Source organism: Mustela nigripes, chromosome 16 (genome assembly GCF_022355385.1).
Source record: "Mustela nigripes isolate SB6536 chromosome 16, MUSNIG.SB6536, whole genome shotgun sequence".
Classification (NCBI taxonomy): domain Eukaryota; kingdom Metazoa; phylum Chordata; class Mammalia; order Carnivora; family Mustelidae; genus Mustela; species Mustela nigripes.
The window spans coordinates 44,263,318-44,278,178 of record NC_081572.1 but is presented as its reverse complement, the minus strand read 5'-3'; the positions used below and the strand labels follow the sequence as shown (position 1 = coordinate 44,278,178).

General features: G+C 49.0%; 1 protein-coding gene across 5 annotated transcripts in view; it reads right to left on the bottom strand.

The window, feature by feature from the left end:
• Positions 1–14,861, bottom strand: part of RPH3AL (rabphilin 3A like (without C2 domains)) — a 141,099-nt gene that overhangs the window by 94,638 nt on the left and 31,600 nt on the right. The window contains exon 1 of one of the 5 annotated variants that reach the window (XM_059380350.1): positions 2,162–2,176. The exons of the other annotated variants lie outside the window; for them this stretch is intronic. The gene's annotated coding sequence lies outside the window, so the exon portion shown is untranslated. Of the gene's footprint in view, positions 1–2,161; positions 2,177–14,861 lie in introns of those variants that run through there. 5 annotated transcript variants of the gene reach the window in all.

The following is a 14,861-nucleotide window of genomic DNA, read 5'->3' as shown; positions in this document are numbered from 1 at the left end:
AATTCCCCAAAGGGAAAGCATATTTTTTTTCTCATATACTGTTGAGACAACTTTTACCACAGTGACATTCAGTCTCTCAACGCTTTCAGGTGCTGGTCTCGGCCTACTCTCTCCAAGGTGCTTCTAGAATTATCTACTACTTTTTGAAGCGATAGCAGCACTTTTGAAGTGTCCCATTAGCCTCCTGTGGATTTTGTATTTTTTGATCCCAGAACTTAAAACCTATCTGGAAATCTCCAACAATTAGATTTTATGATGTACACAGTCCCATAATCACTAAAACAAGGCTTCCTCTCCACAAACATTCAGATCTACTTGAAAGAAACCTTCTGCCCCCTTAAAGGGCTTCCTGCACTCAGAATCCAGTAAAGTGAACACAGATGTGAACCCAGAGCCCCAAGTGACCCAGGTGGTCAGGTAATTCCCCTCCAGCCAATGTTCTCCTCCAAACGGGGGTGGGGACTCCCCCTCCACCCCAGGTGAGGATGAGATGAGAGCACACTCCTATAGACTCCACCGAGCAGCCCAAATCATCACCGATCCAAGAAAACACTGCAGTCAGATTCCCAGCCTTCCAAACCGCTTTAACTGTTAACACTGCACTGGGACACGCTGCAGCCCAGGCTGTCTCTGAGGTCACAGAGGGTGGGGAGCTGCAAACCCACCAGCCCTTTGAGAAGGATTACACACACACACACACACACACACACACACACACACACACACACGCCGGGGGGTCTCTGCTCTGCCTGCCAGGGGCCAAGGCGGGTATAAGAGGCAACTGCCCTATTACCAAAGCTAATGACCTTTTCTTTGGTGTGGTTCCGTCTCCCACCTTTAGATCCTGGCATTTTCCGCCTCCTTGATTTTGTTTTAGGGAGACTTCCACAGAGATGACTAGGACAATGACTCCCCTGGGTGTGGTGTGCATCGACAACCTCGTGGGAAGAGAAGAACTGATACAGAGAAAAGAGTGGGAATGAAGCAGGCTGAACGGAAGGGCTCAGAGAAACCGCGCGGCCAAAGAGGGAACACTGTGTACAAAGGTCAACACAGTCACCAGCAAGTACAGGGCTCTGGCTACAAAGAGCCACTGAGAGAGAACAAGAAACATGCATCCCTCCGTGTGCAGTGCAGGAGGTTTTTTCTGAAGCATGATGAAAGGAATGCCTGGTCCAGCCAAGGGCCACAGGTGGCCCACGGACTCAGGAACCATAAATAAATGTCGGACCAAGTTTGGGGGTGGTTATTATGCAGCATTATTGTGGCAACGAATAACCGTTACGAATGATACCTGGTAAATAAAATCGCAACCCCAGCCTCAGTACTCCGCCAAACCCCCTCCCACAGCTATCTGTGGAGTTAAACTTCCAAACCTGTGAGCCATGGGAAGGCCAAAAGCCCAGACACAGGAGGTAAATAGACACAAAGGGCAAACAGAAGCAGCCTACCCCCAGCGCCATGCCAGAGTGAGGAGGAGGTGCCGGGGGAGGGCCCAGAGCCTCCTCGGGTGGCCTGTACAGAGCTGGAAAGAGGCTTCATCCTGGTGCCAAATCTGAGCCGACACCCAGACGGCAGCACCCGCGAGGCCTCAGAGCCTGCTTCTAGCCCCCAGGGCCCCACTGCTATGAGCCTTCAGCCATGCCTGCCTGGGGCGGGAGGGCAGAGAGGCCATTCCCCCTCTACCCACCAGTCTGCCTACCCGAGACAAGCTCGCTGTGAGGGGATGGGGTGGCAGGGGAGGAGGGGGCGAGGGTCTAAAGAAGGGAGAAAAAGCAGGGATGAATATTAAAAATACTTGCTCCCGAGCTGGTGCTTCCCAAGGCCTCCGAGACGCCTGTAAGAGCCCTCAGTTCTACGCCCAGGTATTAATATTCCAGGGAACCCTTAGCAACAGGCCCTGACATCTGTTCGGTTACCATGATACGGGCAACATGCTAATAGCAAGATAAGGTGAGCAGAGACATCCACGTTCCCTCCACCTGTCACGCAGCCCCGGGAGGATCAAAGAGCCAGACAGGAAGCCTCAGAGGCCTGTCTGAAGCCAGAGGGAACCTCTCTGTGGTGTCTTGGGCTAATTACACATGAGGCAGGGCTCCAGGGTTCGGGAGAAGAGGTGCCCTGAGGAAGCCACTGCCTGACAAACGTCCCTAGAACCTACCCCGACAGCAGGCGTCCTCACAGATCTGCTTCCTCGGGTGACTCTTCCCTCCCGCCCTGTTCTGTTCTCCGCCTCTCCTGTTAGGCCTCACACTTGGCCTTTGGACCTCCTGAGGTCTCACGCCCTTTGCTTGCAGCCAGAGAGCTCATCCTTAAAGCTCAGATCAGGACGTGGGATTCCCTTGTTCAAAAACCTCCAAGGGCTCCCCACTGCCAAAGGAACAAACAAACAAACAAACAAAACCCAATGCCACACTCAAGGTCATCCATGCTCTGGCCCAAAGCACCCCTCCGAGCTCACCTGCCACCACATCTCTCCATGAAACTCACGCTCTAGCTGCCAGGAGCCTGGGAGCATTCTGGCCGCGGGGGTCTGCCTCTCAGGAAACATGGCTTCTGCACACCATCTACCTGAGGCGCCCTGGCCCCGCCTGTCTGGGAATTCCCTTACTCCTCCCCACCCAGCTCCTGTTTGGAATCCAGCCCCCAGGCCTCCCCACAGCATTTCATCCCCCTTCGTATGGGGGGCAGGGGGGCCCTCCACCTCTGTTACCCGTATGAAGACCGCAGCTCCCAGGACGCACCCCGGCGGCCCCAGCACGGTGCTCAGAACACAGCGGGTGTTGGTCCACCTCTACGGACCTAATACTAACTAACCTTCAAGCATTGACCGCAGCCTGTGGATGAACGCCCAGCCTCCCCGGCCTCAACCGGAGGCCCCACAGTGTGACCCTCACACTTCCCTAACCACGCGCAGGCCCATCCCCCGCACAGGCCTTGCGGGTCCTGCCTCTGGCCCACCCTTCAAAGTGGTCTCCACCGACTAGAACCATAGGAAATCTAGAAAGGACCCCAGCTCCTGAGGAATGGTCAACAACAGCATATCCAAGCACAAAGGCACGGTCGATATCACAAATGACAAATGACCTGGACAAGGGTTTACGGCAGGATTCTGTACAAGAAGTAGGCACAGTGACGCCACGATGGACCCACTGTGTGCCCCCGCGGGAAATGCAGAGTCCACGCCTAACAATACGCTTCGGCACTGGGGGTGAATTTCTTTCCGTCATCATTTTCTAAGGCTACGTAAGGCACCCCACCTGTCCTCGTGGCTCCGGCTCACTGTCCCCCTTTCACACGGGGCTCTCTTAGACCCCACGGCCCCTGCTCGGATTCCCACAGCCTTTCTTGTCCATTGTCTTCCAGGCCAGCCAATCCTGGACACCCCGTGGCCCATTCCGTGGCACAGCCCCACTGAGTCACAGAGCGAAGAGTCTGCTGTGGCCCTCCGAAAGGCAAGCAGCAGCCACTTTTGGCTCCGTCACCCTCATTCATTCAACAAAACAGCACTGAGTGTGGACCATGTGTCTGACTTTGCTGCAGGGTGAGCTGGGGTGGTTCTTTGTGCCCCCAGAAGGCTTCCCGAGGGAGGAGGCCTCCCTTACCACGGCAGGGTCTTCTCCCCAGGGAAGTAAATCCTCACCCATGATGCCCACTCAGCTGGGCCCAAACCCCTGCCTGTCTCTTTGTCTAACTGAATCTGTTTTCTCGTTCCCAGGCTGAAATGCTGTGGAAAGCCTCCAATCGAAATGAGATGCAAAGCATCCCACTTCTTCCCCCTCTCACTTCGAGCGCCAGCCCTCCAATTTTAACAGCCACATGCTCTGCCTACATGTCCCCAGAGGCACAGCTCGCTTTTGTTACTTCTGAAAGGCCTAAAACAGGGCAGGGACAAGTCCCAGCTCCAGACAGTAACAGTTGGTGGAGCTCCACCCTGGGGGTCCACCCTGGGGGTCCAGACTCTACCTGCACACACACAGGAGGGACTGCCGCCTCACCAGCAGTGGTCCATTCCCCATCAGACCACGTGGCATCAGTCTCCTAGGGCTGCTGGATCCATTTACCAAAAACCAGGGGGCTTACACACTTCTAGAGCTCAGAAGTCCAAACCTGAGATGCTGACAGGGCCAAGTTCTTTCTGAAAGACCTAGAAAGGAATCTGTCCCATGCCCCTCTCTTGGCTTCTGGGGTTCACACGGCAATCCTTGGTGCTCCTTGGCTTGATAATGTATCGTTCGAATCTCCATCTTCTTCTTCACGTGGCATTCTTCCTGTGCATGTTCACATGGTTGTCTCCCTGTGCCTCTCAACTGTCCTGGACTGAGATTAAGGGGATTCCAGGATGACCTCACTGGAACCAAGGACAACCACAGTGCCCCTAATTCTCAATAAGTCCACATCCTGAAGTGCTGGGGGGGGGGTGGGAATTCAACATAGCCCTCTGGGGGACACGATTCAATCTAAAACACAGGGCAACCACAGAAACCGGAGCCCTACACTGGGGGTGCAGACAGCGGCTATGAGGACCCTTTGATGTGTAAGCACAGATGCATGAGTTGGTCTAAAATGCCCCCTGGAGCTCCTAGGTGCAGGAAACTGGGAGAGGAGCCTAAATCTAGGAGAGTTGTCATGGTTGATGCAAAAAGAGGATTCAAGGAAACAATTTCTGGGACACCTGGGAGGCTCAGTTAGTTAGGGGTCTGCCTTCGGCTCAGGGCATGACCCGAGGGTCCTGGGATCGAGTCGGGCATCCTTGTTCAGTGGGGAGCCTATGTCTCCCTCTGCCTGCCGCTCTCCCTGCTTGTGCATTCACTTGCTCTCTCTCTTTTTTTCTCTCTCTGACAAATGAATAATCTGTGAATAATAAACACAACAATCTCCTTTGGTCATTGCTTCTCTTGGGACCTCTTAACAGGGGAGTCGTGACTCGGATGGGAATAAATTATACCTTTACTTTTATTAACCTGCAACTGACATTATCTATTTTCTTCCACTATAAATGTAGGCAACACATCATAGTCATATTATCAGTATACCTGTGGCTTGGCCGCTAATAGACCAACAGATATTTACATATCACAGAATTGCAGATATCCCCAAATATCATTTATGTTCATCACTACTTCAAAATTGTAATAGTTATTAGACCTACTGTAAGGTGATTTACTTAATGATTCAAAGGACAGAGATTACTGTATCAAAAGCTCATTTAAAAAAAATATTCAGATAACTCCAAGTCAATATAATTGGTTGCTCTGTAATCCTGTTTGTGCATTTAAAATCATTATCCTGAGAAAGTTACCACAGGATTCACCAGGCTATCAAAAAAAAAGGGTCGATGGCACAAAAAAAAAAAAAAAAAAAAAAAAAGAATGGGAGATGGAATCAGAGCTCAGTTAAGGTAACCAGAAGAAAACAGGCTTGCAGTGTGATAGGTGATGTGGCCCCTGGGACTCTGCTTAGAAAATCCCCAGTCCTCTCGGGGCTGCCAAGCACCCCACTTAGGGTGCACATGAGAAGGGGTGTTAGCATTGTTTGTCTTTTAGTGCAGAAAGACAAGCCTGCTTTTGTGTGTGCAATGTGTGTGGGTCTGAAAAGTCGTAGTCCAACAATTTTTGCAAAGGAAATCTGAGTTTAGTTCACACCTGGGAGTCGTCGTTAGAGGAGCCCAGCAGAAACTTCTCCACGAAGCAAAGAAACCTCGGGAAGGAAATAAGGTGCACGCCAGCTCACTGGCTTGGTACAGTCTCAATCCTCAGGTATGCAGACAGGGGCAGTCCCCCAGGTCTGGGGGGCAGCTTCAACACCGTCACTGCCCCCAGCGGCCTCCACACGGCCCTGCCAGGACACTGGCTCTTGGGGGGTTCTTCTCAGGCTCTGCCACGTACTTCTCCATTCTTCCTCCACCCAGTTCGACCAGAGCCTGGGCAGGGACCCTGGCCCTGGCTATATGCTTAAAGCCAGCAGCTAAGGCAAGCCCCAGCCGACCTAGCCTGCTATCTGCTAGCCAGCTGTCCTCTCTTGGTCATGGAAACACAAACAGACGTTTCTCTGTTCCGAATCCAAGGTTAAGTACTGCGCTGCCAGGTGCCAGCTGTTAACTTCTCTGCACCCATTCCCCTGGTTGAGGCGAAGACCCCGAACAAATGGGGTGCCCATCCTGAATGTCCATGGTGAGGACTGCCAAGGACTCAGGCATGAGAGGAGGGAGCACGCCCAGCATGCAGCATGGCACAGAGGAGACAGCAGGAGAAAGGCCAGCTTGGCCCTGAAGTTATGCCATGGGAGAGAGAAAGCCGCTGGCTTTACGGGGCACCACCTACCTGCCTGTCCTTGCCCCAGGCTGATCCACTGAAGTTCATCACAATCCCAAGGGGACGGCTTGACCATCATCTCCTTCCAGAGAAGGAGCTGAGACCTGATGCTTGAGAGGTGCAGCCTCAAGGCCACCCAGCTGGCCACTGGCACTTTTGGTCTCCTTCTCTGTCCCCCAAGGAGCCCTGGCTATGGCATGTAGCATCTAATGAAAGCCAAAGACTGGAGTAGTCGGACACCATGTCCTGTGCTCCCAGCACCACGGAGCGTGCAGAAGTTCACAGAAACTGAGACGCACAGAAACTGGCCAAATAGTCCTGGGAAGGCTTGGGGTTATCTGGGTCACAGCCGCACGTGCAAGCTGCTCTGGCCTGCCCCAGAGCCCTCAGAGCAGTGAGGCATGAAGCCACAGGTCTCTGACGGCCCCTGCTCCCCGCCATTCCCACTGCCTGACTCAGGTGCTCACCCAGACCTCGGGCACCCTGTGATTCTAAGTGGTTTGCCTGCCTCCAGTATCGCCCGCCCAGACGTAGCCTACCCTGCCATCAGATGGGCCTGACAAAGGCCCGGCTCTCCTTAGACACTTCCAAATCAAGCCCAGCATCCTCACCTAGAAGTTCATGGCCATCCACAGGTTCTACCCCACCTTGCCAAATTTGTCTCCAGACACGCAGAAACACTTGGCCTTCTTCCTCATGTCTCAACCCACACCACCTCCAAGCAGCCCTCTTGCTGCCCCCCACTCCATACCCACTGCCCCAGCCTGAAGCAACTGACATCCTCATACACACTTTTTATCCCTTCCTAGCACCTGACAATTCCTGATGGCTCACGAATGTGTCCGACCTTTCCTATTGGACCAAATGTTCCCAGGGAGCAGGACAAGCCTCGTGCCTGGACAATGCTCCAAATGTGCACTGGAACAGGACCAAGAGTCCAGGAATAAGCCCATGCATCTATGACTGGGTGAGTCTGATGCACTTGACAAGGGGGTCAAGATCATTCAATGGGGAAACGAGACTTCTTCCAACAAATGCTGCTGTCACAAATGGGGAGCCATATGCAAAAGTATAAAATTGGACCCTGCCCTCACACCACTTAAAAATTCTAACTAAATGGGGGCGCCTGGGCAGCTCAGTCAGTAAACATCTGTCTTCAGCTTGGATCATAGTCCCAGAGTCCTGGGATCAAGCCTCACATGGGGCTCCCTGCTCAGTGGGGAGGCTGCTTCTCCCTCTTCCTCTGCCACTCCCCCTGCTTGTGCGCTCTCTCTCTGTCAAATAAATATATAAAATCTTTTTAAAAATTAACTAAATGGATCAAAGAACTAAAACTATAAGACTCTTAGAAGAAAATATAGGGGTAAATCTTTACACCCTCAAACTTAGGAGCAGTTTCTTAGCTACGACACCAAAAGCATGAGCAACAAAAGCAAAAAAAAAAAAAAAAAAAAAAAAAACCAGATAATTTGGTCTTCATTGACATTAAAAACTTCAGTGCACCAAAGGATGCTCTCAAGAAGGTGAAAAGATGACCCACAGAATGGAAGAAAATATTTGCAAATCATCTATCTGATAAGGGTCTAGTATTCAGAATAAGTAAAGAACCCTTCCAGCTCAACAGTAAAAGGCAACTCAATTTTAAAATGTGCGAAGGACTGACATAGACATTTCTCCAAGGCCGATATACACGTGCCCCAAAGCACATGAAAAGATGTCGGACACTGTCAGCCATCAGGGAAACGTAAACCGAAACCACAACAAAACAGCGTTTCGCACCTACCAGGACGGCGAACATTTTTTAAAATGGAAAACAGTGAGTGTTGGTGAGGATGTGAGGAATCAGAGCCCCCTTACACTGCTGGTGGGAATGTCAAGCGTTGCAGCCACTGTGGAAAAGAGTTTGCCGGGTCCTCAAAAATCAAACACAGAGGGGTGCCTGGCTGCTTCTGTCGGCAGACAGAATGGCTTTTAATCTCAGGGTTGTGAGTTTGAGCCCCACCCTGGGTGTAGAGGTTACTTAAAAGTAAAAATCTTAAAACAAACAAACAAAAAAGTTAAACGTGGAATTACCATATGACTCAACAATCCCACTGCTAGACGTGTTCCCCAAAGAACTGAAAAGAGGTGTTCTATCAAAACCTTGTACACAGATGTTCGTAGCAGCACTGTCTGCAACAGCCAAAAGGCTGTGGAAACAACCCAATGTCCATCACCTAATGAGGGGAGAAACAAAATATGGCAAAACTGTACAGTGGGATATTACTTGGCCATAAAAAGGAACAAAGTTCCTATTCATGCTACAACACAGATGAACCTTGAAAACGTGACAGCCACAGATAGCTGCCTCGCCTACAACTACCTTTATGTGAAATGTCCAAAACAGGCAAATCTATAGAGACAGGAAGTAGACTGGTGGTTGCCCAGGGCTTACAGGGAGGAGAGCAACTAAGAGTGGAAGGATACAGGGTTTACCTTCACAGTGATGAAAATGTTCAAAAACTGGCTGTTGGATGGTTGCCCCATCTGTGAATATACTAAAACCCACAGAAATGTACATTTTCTTTTCTTTCTTTTTTTTTTTTTTTGAATTGTACATCTTAAATGGGTGACCTGTATAGTATATGAGTAGTATCTCAGTAAAGATGTTATAAAAAAAATCACGGGGTACAGTGAAGAATGAATTGGGGTCTGAACAAGACAACCAGGTACACAGTCTCCAGCAGGCAAAGAAGAGGCTGTTTATATTTCACCATCAACCCCTGATGGTCTGGGGCCAGTTTAACTGTAAATTAACCTCAAAAAAAAACAAATCACACAACAGATGGTACATTTGTGGAAACACTGCAGGAGAGGGGCAGGGGCGAGAAAGAGAAAGACAGAAAGCAAATACATTCAAATGCTAAGAATTACTGAATCTTCGGGGAGGGACGACAGGTTTCCTTTGTACTATTTGCATCGAACTCTTCTGCAATGGTTGTAAACCTTCCTAATAAAAACTTTCATGGTGAGCTCTCAGTGGCTAAAGCTGGAATGATGTGGACAACAAAATAAATAATACTAACATCGGATTCTATAACCCGTAAGGTAAATATCTATGAGTCCTTATATAAATAATTGAGCAAATAACTAAAGAGGGCAGTTCCTTTTTGCAGAAGAGCTCCAACTAATAAATGTAGAAGGAATTAAGGAAACCAAAGAATCACCATAAAACATCTCAGTAATAACCGTTACAGGGAAGATCTGGGGATGGATCCCAAAATTAGGAGGCAGAAGTTTGAGAACAAACAGGGTCTATTTGCATAGTCTCAAAGTATCTCCCCCAGAATATTTGTTAATTATGAAGGAAAAAATAGTAACTTTACAGGAGAGAAACCAGCAGACACTACCGGAACTAAGTGATCCACACTGACACCACCAGTGATAAGACATTTAGATATCACGTACCTCCTCATACAGTTCACTGAGAAAGACATATCCCTCTGGGAGAGTCTTACCAAAAATTCACAGCCCCAAATGAATCACGAGAAAATACCAGACAAACTCAAACGGAGGGACACTTTAAAAGTAACTGGTTAGGGGTGCCTGGGTGGCTCAGTGGGTTGAAGCTTCTGCCTTTGGCTTGGGTCATGATCCCAGGGTCCTGGGATCGAGCCCTGCATCGGGCTCTCTGCTCAGTGAGGAGCCTGCTTCCTCCTCTCTCTCTCTCTGCCTGCCTCTCTGCCTACTTTTGATCTCTGTCAAATAAATAAATAAAATCTTAAAAAAAAAAAAAAAAGTAACTGGTTAGGGCGCCTGGGTGGCTCAGTGGGTTAAGCCACTGCCTTTGGCTCAGGTCATGATCTCTGGGTCCTGGGATCGAGTCCCGCATCGGGCTCTCTGCTCAGCGGGGAGCCTGCTTCCCCCTCTCTCTCTGCCTGCCTCTCTGCCTACTTGTGATCTCTCTCTGTCAAATAAATAAATAAAATCTTTAAAAAAAATAAAATAAAATAAAAGTAAGTGGTTAGAGCTCTTCAAAAATGTGACCACCATGAGAGAGAAGGGAAAAATGAATGAGGAGTGGTCATATTGTTACATAAGCAAGTCAAGCAAGGTGAAGGGGACACAGGAACTCTGTGAACCATTTTTGCAAATTCTATATGAGTTAAATTATTTCAAAATAAAAAGCTTTTAAACTGTTCATAATTAAAAAACAACTTGAAGGGGCGCCTTGTCTGTGTCAGGCAATTTTTAGGACTTTCATTGTTTGAAACTATTACACTTGTATTATTTCAATACTTCAAGATAACATGGATTAAAATCTAGATGACATTTTGTTTATTTTTAAAGATTTTTAATTTATTTACTTGAAAGAGAGAGAGAAAACAGCAAGCAGAGGGCAGGGGATGCAGGACAGAGGGAGAAGCAGACCCCCAGCTGAGTAGGGAGCCTGATGGGGAGCTTGGGACCTTGGGACTTCGGGATCTGGCCTAAACCAACCAAGCACCCCCAGATGGCATTTTTAAATAATGCTCCAATCTATTTAGTAACTAGTTTGAACTAGTTTTGCTTTAACAGTGAGTAGGGTCATCCATGGCCCTGAACTCCTCCAAAACCTTGGTTAATGAAAACCATCTTTGTCTCATTACCCCGGTCGATGCTATTAATGTATTCTCCTCATGGAAAATTCATATTGCACTCACTGACCCACCAGCCAGAGATGACGCTGACCCGAGTTCCAGAAAAGGGAACCAGAAGAGAAGTAAAATATTAATAATAGAATCTAAGCGGTGGGTATGTCAGATTTCACGGTAAAAGTCTTTTGACTCAGCTTTACATTTAAAATTTTTCAGAATGAATTGTTGTTAAAAAAAAAAAAAAAGGAAAGGAAAAATTACGAATGAGTATTTTGGGCACTCAATCCATAAGCCCAGATTCACAGCCTCAGTGGGAGAAAGCAGAGGAGCACAGGGGCCCCATTTGCTGAAAACTATACCTGCATGCCCTCCTCCTCCCTACAGGGTCTGCAGGTGACGGGGCTGCGTGGAGGAAGGAGAAGGAGTGGGACTTCCCTGCCACGGCAGAGGCCTGGGGCCTGTGGAGACAGTCTCCATGTAAATACATTCAGCCCTTTGGGTCCAAACCATGGCAGAAAATGAGCAGCAGCCCACTGTTTTTATTAGCTCCAAATGAATTCGGCAATGGATGCCCAGGCTGACCACGCAGGCCCAACCTGGTCCTGTACTCCCAGGTAGTCCCGTAGAAGGGCACGCAAATTTGCCTTTTCTGACGAGCAATAAAGGGCAATGGTTACAAGTCTGTTCTTTGGATCAGGTGTCAGGTTTGCATTCTGCCCTGTGAATTATGAGCTCGGTGACCTTGGACAGCTCCTTTATTTCTCTAGGCCTTAGCAGCCTCATCTGTAAAACGAGGAGCTGTCTCCTGGGGCTGTTGAGAAATTAGATCAGTGCTTCTGAATCAGGGTGATTTTGTCTCCCAGGGGACATCTGGCGCGTTCTGGAGACAAGGCAGGGGGAGGAGGTGCCACTGGCTACAGTCCCGTGGGCAGAAGCCAGGATGCCACTAAGTATCCTACAAGGCACAGTCCAGCCCCCCACAATATGAAATCATCCAGTTGAAAAGGTCGAAGCACAGGTTGGAGAAGCTCTGGTTTATTTAGATGCTGCAGATAAGACATCCAGCACTGGACCGTGACACTATGCGCTCTCTGTGAAGGCAGGCCACCATCACAACCATCGCTGGACCACCACCTCAGCCACCAGCACCCTCACCGTCACTGCCATGGCCCATTATTAGCAGCATTGAGATCCCAGGACCTAGCAGAATGCAGGGAGGCGGCATCAAGAAATGCCACTGTACCAAACAGAACTAATAGGTCCTTCCTTGGGGTGGAGGACCGCCATCTTTGGACCTGACCCTTCAAGCGGCTGAGCTCATCTGAGCGACCTGAAGCAGTCTGGGGCAAGGAGTGGGAGGTGGGTACGGGGCGTACAAGTGGGGCACTCTGGGGAAGGGGTCTGAACAGATGACGATGATGCCTGCTGACACCTCGTTTAACACTGACCACGGGCGCACCTGGGTGGCGTGGTTGGTTAAGCGTCCGACTCTTGAATTCAGCTCAGGTTATGATCTCAGGGTCCCAGGGCTGAGTCCCTGTGTGAGGCTCCCCACTTAGGAGGGAGTCTGCTGTAGGGTTCTTTCTCTCCCTCTGTCCCTTCCCTCACTGGCTCACTATCACTTTCTTTGGAAAATAAAAAAAGAAATAAATCTTTTCCAAAAATCCACAAAAACCTTAACTCAATTCTCTCAGAGACCAAAGGAGGTCACTTCGTAACAGAATAATATATCCACCCTCCCCACCATGACTGCAACTACGGAGCAGTGTTTCCCTGGCAGGGAGGAGCAACGTTTCACAGAATTTGCCCTTTGCCTGTGGCCAGTCTTTCCACGTATCTGACCTCTGCACAAAGAACCTCAGAAGGTAGATGGTTCCCAGGCCTTCCACTCCGTTTTGTGGGATATGTCCAGAGGATGTCATTTCCAGGCAGGGCAGAGGCCTGGGGAGCAGCAAGTCCCCCTCCAGCAGGAAGGGAAAGGCCACACTGCCTCTCTAAGAGACCTGTCGGGACCCACTGGTGAGGCCATACGAGGAGCCAACTCCAACGCCCATGTCTCATGGAGCCAGGAGCCAGCCAGCCTGCAGCCACTGCCGGGACACCACTGTCCACCCGGTCACTTTCCCAGCTCTCCTGACTTCTCACTGCCAACCGCAGGAACTCACTCAGACGAAACGGACCTGAGGTTCATCCCCAGAGAAGTCAGAAGGAGGAGGACCTGGGGTGTCTACGCTTGTAGCCAGGCTTGGAGAAAGAGCAGCTCAGGGGACAGGGCCCATAGCAGGTGTGGTCAAGAGCAGGCGAGTGCAACAAGTCTGGGGCTTGGAACGAGGGAAGTCAGAGGAGGCCAGGGAAGGGCTGAGCCGAGAAGCGGGTGCCTGCTGGGGCATGACATGCATTCCATACGCACACACACCCTGCCTGCTCTGGGGTCTCAAAGACTAGGACACAAAGGGAACACAAAACATCATACAGGAGAAGTGAAAGGCATGCTTGTTGATTACCTGTTAGAAGAACCACCACCTACTGAATATTTACTTATTTGTCAGGCTTGGTGCCAAGTGCTTTGGCAAATCATGGCAGGGTTTTGTTTTTTATAAGATTTTATTTATCTATTTATTTGACAGACAGTGAGCGAGAGGGTACAGCGGGGGAAGGACAAGGAGACTCCACGCTAAGCACAGAGCCCAATGCAGGGCTTGATCCCACAACCCTGAGTTCATGACCTGTGCCAAAATCAAGAGTCAGATGTACAACCAACTGAGCCACCCAGGCACCCCTCACAGCAGGTTTTAACATGCCCATTTTACAGGTGAGCAAACTGAGGCTCATAAAGACAAATGATTTACCCAACGTCACACATTCAATAAGTGACAAAGCCCGGAATTCGAACTTTAAGCCCAAGCTCTTAATTTCAAGAATATCCCAACAGCTCAACACTAAACAGAACTACATGTGTTTTGAAGTCAATCACCCCCACATAAACACACACAGTCTTTTTGCTTTATCCTTTCAGGTAAGTCAGAGATGATGAATAAGATTCCAAATGGGGGAACACTATTTTTTTCAAAAATAAGAAAACAACCCAGTTAAAAAATGGGCACAAGATCTGAACAGACACCTCATCAAAGAAGATACACAAATGGCAAACATTAGCATACGAAAACATGGTCAATATCAAGTCCTTAAGGAATCACAGATTAGGATAACAATGAGATACCTATTAGAAAGGTCAAAAATCCAGAACATTGAAAACACCAAATGCTGACAAGGATGCAGAGCAACAGAAACACTCTCCTTTTTTTTTTTTTTTAAAGATTTTATTTATTTTTTGAGAGAAAGGACACACACAAGCAGAGGGAAGAGCAGAGGGAGATGGAGAAGCAGACTCCATCCTGAGTGCAGAGCCTGATGCAGGGCTTGATCTCACAACCTTGAGATCACGACCTGAGCTGAAATCAAGAGTCGGGTGCTTAACTGACTGAGTGACCTGGCACCCCAGGAATCTTACTCACCGCAAAACTGTCCAGTTACTTTGGAAGGCTGTACTTTACAAAACTAAATATACTCTTCAGTTATAATCGTGACCCCACAATTCCACTCCTTGGTATTTACCAAAGAAATGCAAACTTACATCCACACACAAAAGGGCACACTAATGTTTATGCCCATTTTATTCATTATTGCCAAAACTTGGAGCAACCCACACGTCCTTTGATGGTGAACAGATAAATACGCTGTGGTACATCCATAGAATGAAATAAAATTCAGTAATAAAAATGAGCTTAGCCCATGAAAAGACATGGGGGAAACTTAAAGCATACTGCTAAGTGAAAGCAGCCAGTCTGGCAAGGCTATGCGCTGTATGACTGCAACTCTGTGACATTCTGGAAAAGGCGAAACTATGGAGTCAGTAAAAAGATCAGAGGTG